We start from the raw sequence: 11,115 nt of genomic DNA on the forward strand, positions 1-11,115 counted from the left end.
TTCTGAAGTATCAAAGTTGATAGAGATTGTTTTAGTCACACCTGTGTCTACAGCCGATGCTGAACGGTGTTTTAGTACTTTAAAAAGAGGTAAGACACTTTTGAGAAATTCCACAGGTCAAGATCGGTTGAATACATTAGCTGTACTATTAATACATAAAGATTATTTACAGGATATTGATCCGTTTAATCAAAAAGTAATCGAAATTTTTTCTCTTATGAAACAGAGAAGAGCAGAATATTTGTATAAATTATATGCTTAAATCATTGTTTTTAATATCATTCTTTATTTCAAAATATATTATACCTTCATGAAAATTATAGTGTTAATCGTAATTTTTTATATTTATGACTTACTTCAAACTAACTAAAAGTTTTTACCATAAAGTTAAAATAAAATAAAAATCTAAAGAAGAAATATCAAAATCTGTTCAAATCATAATGCACCACTATCAGGGCAGTTTTCAGTCAGTTTTTGCTGCTTTTTACGTAGGTTTAAAAGATTCAATGCCATTAAATACTTATGCTTTATTTTGGGAGTATGCTAGCACATAACTCTCTCAACCAATCAAAAGACGCTAGCAACCAAAAAATTCCTAACAAACACCTAAGTTACGCTGAAAGCGAGTCGTTGCGATATTTTTTGGTTAATATTTGCTGGCCCACCAAAGTTTATTGTCACCGGCCGCCACTGTGTACTATATATTTTATGGTAATTTGTTATGCGGTTAATATTTTGAGTACTTTTATTAACTATTGTAAATATATGATTTTAAACTTTAATTAGACGCAACAACAGATAGAGGAAGAAATTAGAGAGGTGTTGGAGCATGCTCCTAATCAACCAGGTGGAGTTAACTTTGAGATACATAAAAAAATTGTTTTTTTTTTTACCTGTAAAGTTGATTCTTAGATACATATAAGTATATTTTTACTAGTAATGCAGATCATAGTGTTAATCATTTAGTTTTAATAGTAAAAAAATGTTATTGTATTTATTTAGACAAAACTTACGGCAAATGCTCAAAATAAAGATGTGTTGCAGCGACATTCTGAAGAAAGTTCTGACACTAGCATATGTTATGTCATATGTATGCTAAATGTTACATGACCAGATCAAAAAAGTTTTTTTTAAAGTTAAGTGGCTAGATGTTTAAATGTTGTTAATTCATTAAAAAGATAATTCCTTAAAATTTCAAAGCAATGTTCCAATGTTAGGTAACAGCTCCATTGACTTTACATTTAAACGGGGTCCTTATATTAAAAAAAAGTTATTTTAAAGTAGGTCAACCTGGTACTCAAAAGAAGCAAAAATGATATTTAAATTAACAATAATATTCATTTTAGAAAAAAATATATAAATTATTTTTTTATTAAAAACTCTGAAAAACGCACTTTTATTTTTGGTTAAAAAACTATAGTTTTTATTTAATTAAATCTAAAATAATAGTTGTATTATAAAATAATAGTTGTATTATAAAATAATAGTTGTATTATAAAATAATAGTTGTATTATAAAATGATTATCTATTTGAAATTTTTATATAATGTCACTACTTTAAAGATCCAACATGACATTTTTGAAAATTTTTTTTTTTTTTTTCAAAACATTACGAACCCTTTAAAAAGTAAAGTTAATTATGCTGTCCTTAAAACACATTATTGTGAACTAATGTCATTCTTTGTGTATAGATTATTCATAAATAAAACTAGTTCATCAAATCCACAAAAAGCTTTTGTTTCTAATTAAGAATTTTGTTCATGATAAAGTTTGGTAAGTTTTGGTATTTTAAATACGATGTGCATGTTTTTTATGTTTTTAGTGGAATTAGCTGCACTTTTTCACTGGAATAATATGCATTTATTTTTTATGTTGTTGATTTTGTTTTGTAAAAATTTAGTTTAAATTGGTGTAAGCTGCTATTTATGCCCTATAGGGCGCTAACTATTACTAATAAATCAACTTTTTCATCGCAAGAGGTATTATTTTTGTTAATTGTAATCAGCTAAGCTAAATGTGTGCCATTTGGTCGAAATGTAATTGTGTATGTAATTTGGTCGAAATGTAAATGTACTTGTGTGCCACTTGGACGAAATGTTAAATCGTAAGTTTTCATTAAAGCTTCATATGGTGTAATTCAGCTGTAAAACATGGTGAATTTGTATTTATTAAGTAAAAAAAAGTTATGTAAGTTCAAAAAGCATTACATTACAAATACTAGCAAGCGTAGGTTTAATAAAAAGTATGTTTAAATCTTTACATTAAAAAGAAAAAAAAAATGTTAGGTAAACGTCCGTGTTTGTAATAACACGTTAAAAGGTTCGTAATAACACGTTAAGTCAACATTCGCTGTTTGTTATTTAAACGTTCAAGAACTGTTAATTGGAGTTTGCAAAAATTTGTTCAAATAAAGTTTGCAGCGTAGGTTATGCAAACCTAAATGAACTTTATGGTAACGTTTCTTGAACGTTAGTTGTTTGCTGGGTGGACGTTCAAGAGCTATCAAAGTAACGCTTGCAGCGAATGTTAAGTCAACGTTCGTTGTTTGTAATTTGAACGTTCACAGCAAACGTTAAAGAACTGTAAATCGGAGTTCACAAAAGTTGGTTCAAAAAATATTTGCAGTGTACGTTATGCAAACCTAAACGAACGTTATAGTAAAGTTTCTTGAACGTTAATTGATAGCTGGGTAAGCTATTTCTTGTAATATAAAATAAATGATAGTTCCTTGTATAGGGCAAATAGTAGCATAATTTAATCATTACTATAATTATTATAGTTACTATAATTAATATAAGGAAAATAAATCAATGTAGGTAGGTGGAAAAAAAGTTAACAATTTATTATTAAAGAACAACATAATATCAGTCTAGGATAACATTTTATATATTAAACTTGAGCTGTTTTTAAGATACTCTACAACTTCAGATATGTCAATGTCTCTCTACTGCCATAACATTTAGTGCTTCTAAGTATTCTGGACATTAACTGGAGCGAAGACGGGGTTTTATAATCTTAAGTTTGCTAAATGTTCTCTAGCAGTTAACTTCAGTTACAGACAAAGTTAAAAAATATTCATATGCCGTGCATAAATTACTGTATGCAGAAATATGCATGTTTAGAAAATATAGTATTTTATATACACAAATTAAACAGATCTGCTTACTGTGGATTTTATCAAGTTTGGATAATTTGCATTTATTTGTATTACCTGAAATCAATGAAAAAATTAATTATAAATTGATTCAATCAAAACAAACAAAATTAATTTAAATTTGACTTACAAAAAACATCAAAGATCCTGTTTTATCCATCACTTGCCTCTGCTGACAATTCATCACTAGACTTCTCACATTTGGTAATTTTTTTTAGTTCTTTACATAATTGACGTTGTTAAATTAGGATAAATTATAGAAAAATTTTATAACTCCATTTTTAAGTTTCTTTTTTTAATATTATTTAGATCAGCTATATGTGTTAAAGCATCATCTAGCATACTTTCAACAAGGTTAAAGTTCTTAGGAATTAAATACTGGATATCTACAATTAAATTGCTTTTGTTTGAAGACCTTTGATCTAGGCTGTTAAATATTTGATCAATAATTACTCTCAGAGTTTCTACTCTAAATTTTTCTTTTGGGTTAGTTAGAACTTGGTCTTCACATATTTCATCGTATTATCTTTTTTCTACATACTCTAGAGATTGGCAGTTGGTCTTCAACAATGATGACTTCAGGAATGTGTAAATTGGAAAATTGTTTGTTAATTTTCTTTGAAAATAAGTAAGCTTCGTCATAAACACTTTCAAAACCCATTTTTGAAATTTCTGACTTAGAAGACTTGATCATATTCTATGCAATTAATTAATCTAAACCTTTTGTTTGGAGATATCTTTAAGTTGCACCAACAATTTTAAAAATACGTAGAAACATATAAGAAGTAAGTATGATTTTAAAGCAACGTAATTTTTCCAGTAGAGGTGAAGCCTCTCAACAAATTTTAGCTTCAAATTTTGGAGAGTCGATAACAAAATGTAATGCACAAATTACTGTTGAAAATAGAGGTTCATCGCCATCAAAATTGCCATCAAATACCCAAAAAAATGTTTTTTCTCTTGACCACCCCCTAGTATTGCTGTCTCCAATTTTTTGAAGTCTTTCCATTTTGTTTGTTCCACTACTAATGTTATTTTGTTCGATCCAAACGTTCATGCGTTTGTATGATTCTCTAAAAAAAGTCGACAGTCTATTTAAAAAGCTATTGTAAAGCTATGGCTCTACTTTTTGCAATAAATAAAAAAAATTTGTTTTATTTTGAGTGTTCGCGTAAAACATACACCTCAAACTATTTTGTCGACATAAAACGTCAGATCTTTTTTCTTTAGCCGTGTTTTATCAATTTTCGATATCACACTCTCAGATGTTGAAGGACCCAGAGTATCCACACACATTTGTGGGAATGTGTTTTGGCTGTAGGGTGGCGGCCAATACAATAAAAATATTATAATAAGTAGATATCAAGAGCTATTAATAGTTAAGTATACTCATTGGCAACAATAATAATCTATAATAATCTGATAACCGAATAATATAGCACTATATTGATAATATATATTGATAATAATATATTGATAATAATATAGCACTATATTGAGAATCATATTCATGTTATTATATGTTTATTGGTTATAGCGGATATGAAACTAAAATAATAGACTAGAATGCATGATAAACAGTCAATTTACCATAATATCACAAATTTATGATTTAAATTCAGAGCCCCTATATTGACTGGCCCAGGTGGACTTTTTTTGCCTTTCCACCCTGGCCATTTTGCCCCTGAGTATAATTTATTACTGTTTTCACCAAACTTTATCTTTGCGTGTCGATTTCTAAATAAAGATTTAAGTAATTTAAGTCTCTGTTAAATATTTCAAAGTGCTCAAACAATATTTTTCATCACGCATATTTGAAAATAGACGTGATGTTTATTAAAGCAACTCATTTGCATTGCATTTTTCAAATAGAGTTTCACAGCTTGACTCTTTAATATGTGCTCCGTAATATAATTCTCAAATAAAATTAAATATAAAAATCAAAGAAAATGCTTTTTTTAGAAAATATACTTTTTTTAAATTTATTTAAAGATTTCTCAAAACATAAAAAGTTATTCTAAAGGAGAGCTTAACCAAAGATGTTCGTATAAAGTTATATAAAAAGGTTAAAAGTTAATAGCTAAAATAATATAGGAAAGTTTATGTGAGGTTGTATAGAGAGTTTATATTGAAATGTTGAGTCACATCTTTAATCATCTGTTTACAATTGCAATTATACATCAGCATTGAGAGTTCTGGTTTCGGAAATACTGCGTGTATTTTAACTCCAGTGCTTTCAGGTGCCAAACAAGCGAAGGACGTCATAATAAACGAAAGGGTGAAAGTTTTTTGAAATTATTTAACAAGAATTTAACTTCAAAAAACTTTTTATATCATTTAATAAGAGGGTCGTAATTAACAGGAAGGATAGATTTGAAAAATAACGTAAAATTGTATTATTTAATAAATTGGTATTAATTGAGTTGTTGATACCGCAAATATTTTCAAAATAATAGTTACTTTAGACCTATATATATATATTTTTTAATTAATGTGCTACTCTTGTAAATGATAGTATTAATTGTATGTTTGAAACTTTATTGAAATTATGCAAACTTGTAGGCAAGGGCGGATCCATAGAAAGGGGGCGAACGCCCCTCCTTAGAAAGGTTTAAAATTTTTAATTTTTGTCAGTTTATATATTAAAAACAGCAAGTTGTTTGAAAATGGAAATAATAAAATTAGACTGTCTAAATAGAATATTAAATTACAATTTTAATAAAATTATGTGGAGCAAATTCAAAATTGTGTAATTGCTTGCTTACAAATTATTAAATCTAATAATTGCCCCCTTCCTTACAAAAAGGTGTATTTTTTACAGGTATAGAATTTGAAGTTAACAACACTGTTTTAACTGGCGGTGATTTGTGTTTAGTTTGGTTTGGCATTTTAACGTAAAGATCTTGGTTTGCGTGCTTACAAAATTCAACTCGTGCAAGAATTGAAGCCACGCGATCACCTAGCAAGGCGTACATTCGATGAATTGGCTCAAAACAAGACTACCGTCAATCCCAATTTTCATAAGAAAATTTTGTTTAGCGATAAAGCTCACTTTTGGTTAAATGGCTACGTCAATAAACAAAACTGCCGTATTTGAAGCAAAAGCAATCCTCAAGTGTATGTTGAGACACTGTTACATCCAGAAAAACTGACTGTTTGGTGTGCTTTTTGGGCTGGTGGAATCATTGGTCCGTACGTCTTTAAGAACGATGTTGGCCAGAACATAACAGTAAATGGTGACTGCTATAGAGCCATGATTACTGAATTTTTCGTTCCTTGATTGAACAACCATAATGTGCAGGAGCTGTGGTTTCAACAAGACGGCGCAACATGTCACACAGTTCGTACCACTATCTATTTACTGAAGGAAACTTTTGGTAACCGCGTAATTTCAAGATCCGGGCCGGGATAAATATTAAGTACTAATGTATCCGGGATAAATATTAAGTACTAATGTAAAGTACATTAGTACTTAATATTTATATACAATTAGTACCTTTTTTTTGTTAGTATTATTTTATAACTGCTAATTACAATTACTCTAATGATGCTATTGATATATTATATTGTTAAGCTTAGCATATTAACACCAAAGTTTTTGTTTTTTTGTCCATTTTGTGGGTATATTCGGTAACCAATCTTGTTGTCTAAATTTATAATTTTAGCAGTAAAATCTTAAAAATGTATTTGTAAATTGTGTTGTAATTTAGTAAAACTCCAAAAAAAAGTAATAATGGCGCTTCAGCTGAACATCGCCAAAACACAATATCTGTATTTTTCATAATTTGGTATGAAAATGATTTTTGTAAAGTACGTTGGGCCGCCAACTTAACTTCATACTTATCACTTGAAACTTCATATGGTTATCAAGAAAATGCATAGAATTCAATGTAAATCGACAAAATGGTATTTTTAGCTTTCATTAAGCTGTAATTGTAGATACTGTGTTTTGAAATTTATAGAAAAATTTGAAAATCTTATCACATTTAATTTAACACACAGTAAATTATATTTGTTAAATAAAAATTAAGGCCATTTAGGAGGGTATTTAAGATGGGTGATGGGTCAACCGACTCCTCCTGGATCTATATTTTGTATTCAATATTTTGAAAAATCATTAATCCTATTTATCATTCGGCAAAAAGATGTGGCAAAGTGAAAAATCGAGTCGCCCTATTCCTCCTAGAATAAAGTCTAAATACTTCCCTAACTCCAATGAACTAACAAATGTTTAAATTGTTTTATGAGTGGAGTATTTTCACAAACTTGTATGAAAGTTCAAAACAATAACCAATAAAAAAATGCTTATTTCGCACTAATTTACTTAAACTAGTATTGAATTTCTATTTAAATGCTCAATTAGTAAATAACGTCCACATGGTAGTGGTTGAATCTAGTCTTTTAAAGCACCACATTTTGCTGGTATTATGAATCATTCACTTTACTTACCACAAACTGTATTTTGTTAATGCTCTTTAATCTCAACCTAAAAATTATCATACTAAATTGCATAATTTACTGGTTTCAAACTAAAGAATAACAGATAAATGACAGATTTAATAAAATTATGTGAAAGCTAGAAATAACCACTTAAAATAAAATTCAAAAATGAAAACAAATATGTATCACTTTCTTTATTGCATAAAAGACTAGGTATTTTCAAATTATATTTGAAAATACCTAGTCTTCAGGTAGAACAATTTTTACAGTTTTATATAATAATAACAACAAGTATAAAATAAATAATAGTAAACATAATAAAATAATTGTAAAGTACTTATTCAGTCTTTCTTAAGTCATATTCAGTCTTTATTAAGTCTTATTCATAATCAGAAGTTATGAAAGCATTACCAACGCCTATCTCATCAACCAAATCTTCTGAAGTGACAGACACTGGAAGATTTATCCAAAAATGTTCCCTGTTTTCTGGCATTACTGGAACAAGTTTGTCAACGATTCCTATTTTTTTTATTGAGGTTAATTCCTCTATGTTGAGTAATTTTTTTAGGGGCATATGTTTTAATGTTTTTTAAAAAAATTTTTTGTAAGAAGTCCAAAGTCTTTGGCTCTCCATTAAAATCTGTCCAGTATTCCATACAAGTTGATCCTCTTGAAAATTTGGCCATAACAACACTGTTCATTTTAAATCCACACAATGTATCTGTTTTTACATTAGTAGTCCTTTTTTTATTTTGCCACTCATAAAAATCTTTCAATTCTAAAATATTTAAATTTTGTTGACTTTGGGAAATACAATTCTTAAGCTCTTCAAAGTTATATATATGCCTAATTTTTTTAATTTTTTTTTTCAATATTTCCATGGACCCCATCAGCAGTCATATGGGTATGACCCTTAGTTAGGTTATTGTTACTGATTTTGTATTTTGAAATAAGGAATTTGTTGAATTTAAGTTACATACCAATGCCGTGTATGAGGTCTAATTTTTGTTCTGGCCAGTGCAATTATCAGCCCAGAAAAAAAATTTTGTACATCTCTTTGGTTACTAATTAAAGCCAATATTGAGTCTGTAATATTTTCAGCTTAACGCCCAGCATTGGCTTCATGCCAAAGTACACAGTGGCATAAGACATTTGGTTTTAATTGAGCAAATGTTTCATTAAATACCACTAGTCTGCTGGTGAAAAAATAAGATTTAGTATCTGGCATATTAGGAATTAATATAACTTTTTGTAAGTCTATTGAGTAGATACAAGTTGACTCGATACTCAGTTTAGAATCTTCCTTATATTTCGACGTTGCTGCTACAGCCTTGGCTTTATGGTTTTCTAAAAGTGTAATATTATCTCTAATATCATTCTCATCAGTAGAATTTTCAATTATATTTTGATAGGTAAAGCAATCTTCGCATTTATCAATTGTGGGATTTCTTAAAGATATATTTAAATCCTTTATGATTTGTCTATAAAACTCTTGAGAGCAATAGTTTTTATGTTGAGAGCAAAAGTCATCATACATGGCTTTTACTGTTAGTCCAAAAGGTAAGTGCATGTTATTTGGTGCATTAAGTTGCCGATAATGACTTACAGATGGTTTGTATAGCCGTATATGATCAGCTACAATATCTTTGGGTATACATATTTTAATATTTTGCTGTCCTCTATTTTCAGTAACAGATGACATAAAAAATTTACAGTTCATATTTTTAACTAGTTTTGTTAAAACAGAATCATTTGTATAGCCAAGAACATTTAGAAGAGTGGTCTTACATACCTGTACTTCTTTTTTTTGGAGTCTGGGAGTTTGTAAATTCTGGATTGTGACTTTTTAAAGCTATCAACAGAACCCTCCACTGTTGTTCGACGTTTTACAGATGTAATTGTTACACATTTTGCTAAAAATTGTCTCCTCTGGAAATGTGTTGTTAAAGACCAATAAGTTTTCCATAAAACTTTTGACGATCATTGGATAGATTGTCTCTACAATTATTTCTAAAAAAAATTTTTGAGGAGCAACTAGAAAGTGGTTTAAAATTTGTACCAAAGCTAACAAATGAACATATACATTTAACACCATACTCTGCTATAAAAGTTAGTCTTGCAGCACAGGTATTAAGTGAGACTGTTGGTAGTGTTTTAGCAAATTTTTGGCCACCAGAGGCAGTTGGTACATCTACTTTTTGTTTAATGATGGATAAATTTTTTGATTGTCTGAATGTTTGAAATACATTTGATCACAGAATAAAAAAGAAGCCATTTTTAAAATCATATGAATATTTTACTGATGAAACATATCTTTGGTTAGATAAATTTTTTGAATATTTATGTTTCTGGAAAGACTCAATAGAGACCAGGGCAGGACATTATAATGCTAATTCAAAATCAAAAATGTTTTTATCTTGGCAAACAAATGAAGGATATAAAATAACTATATATTCATTTAAAGAAGTAGTAAAGTTTTTGTTAGAAAATGGTGCAAAATATGTACTTTCTGAAAGATTCTGTCAGGATGACCTAGAAAATTATTTTGGCAGACAGCAAGCAATTGGTAGACGACAAGACAATCCATCAGTACGAGATGTAGGATATAACGATAATATCATAAAATCCCAGTTTTCAATACGACCGATTGCTGGTAATGTTCATTCCCATATCAAATTTAGTGACATTAGTAGTTCCCCATTGCCAAAACGAAAGCGGTTAGTCAAGACAAATAAATAGTGTTTTTGAACAATTTTATTGTTAAATACAGGCTTTTTTATTTGTTAAATTAGCAAAGTGGCATTATGGGAAACCTGTCTAAACCACACTAATTTAAAGTTTATTGTTCCACAACTGTGGATCAATGGGCTGTAAATATTTTTGAATACAGTTGGACTCTTGTAATTTTAACTTCTATAATTTAAAAGATCTTTTTTTTTTGAGTAAATTTTACTTCCATATTTCCACACTTGTGTAGATTGGATGGTTCTCCAAAGTGACATCTAAATGCCATTATGAAAGAGTTAAAACAATTTTTAAAAACCAGATCCTCTTCTTGATGTTAACATGAAGCAAGTTGTACTGGGTTAAATGTTACCAGTAGTAGGATAACCTGACCTGATGGATTTAAATCGAACAAATTATTTGGTAAAATTATCTGGATTTAATATTAAGGATTGAAGTCCTATAAATTGAAAATTCATTTAATTCAAGCGTATTTTAAAACCCCTTAAGGATTCCAATTATGTTAGTGGAACTCACGTAATTCAAATCCTCAAGGGGTCTCAAAAAATGCTTGTGTTAAATGAGTTTTCAATTATAAAAGTTCAATTCCTAATATTAAATCCAGAAGGGACCAAATAATTTGTTTGATTTTAATGATCTTTTGAATTATAGAAATTTGAATAACAAGAGTTTTTTGTTTTTTTTACAAGGTTCACTTTAGGTTGCTCAAGCTAAATGTTAATTATTTCTTAGTTAATATATTTCTTTTTATAATTATTACATTATAATTTTTGTTT

Source organism: Hydra vulgaris, chromosome 08, assembly GCF_038396675.1.
Source record: "Hydra vulgaris chromosome 08, alternate assembly HydraT2T_AEP".
NCBI classification, from domain to species: Eukaryota; Metazoa; Cnidaria; class Hydrozoa; order Anthoathecata; family Hydridae; genus Hydra; species Hydra vulgaris.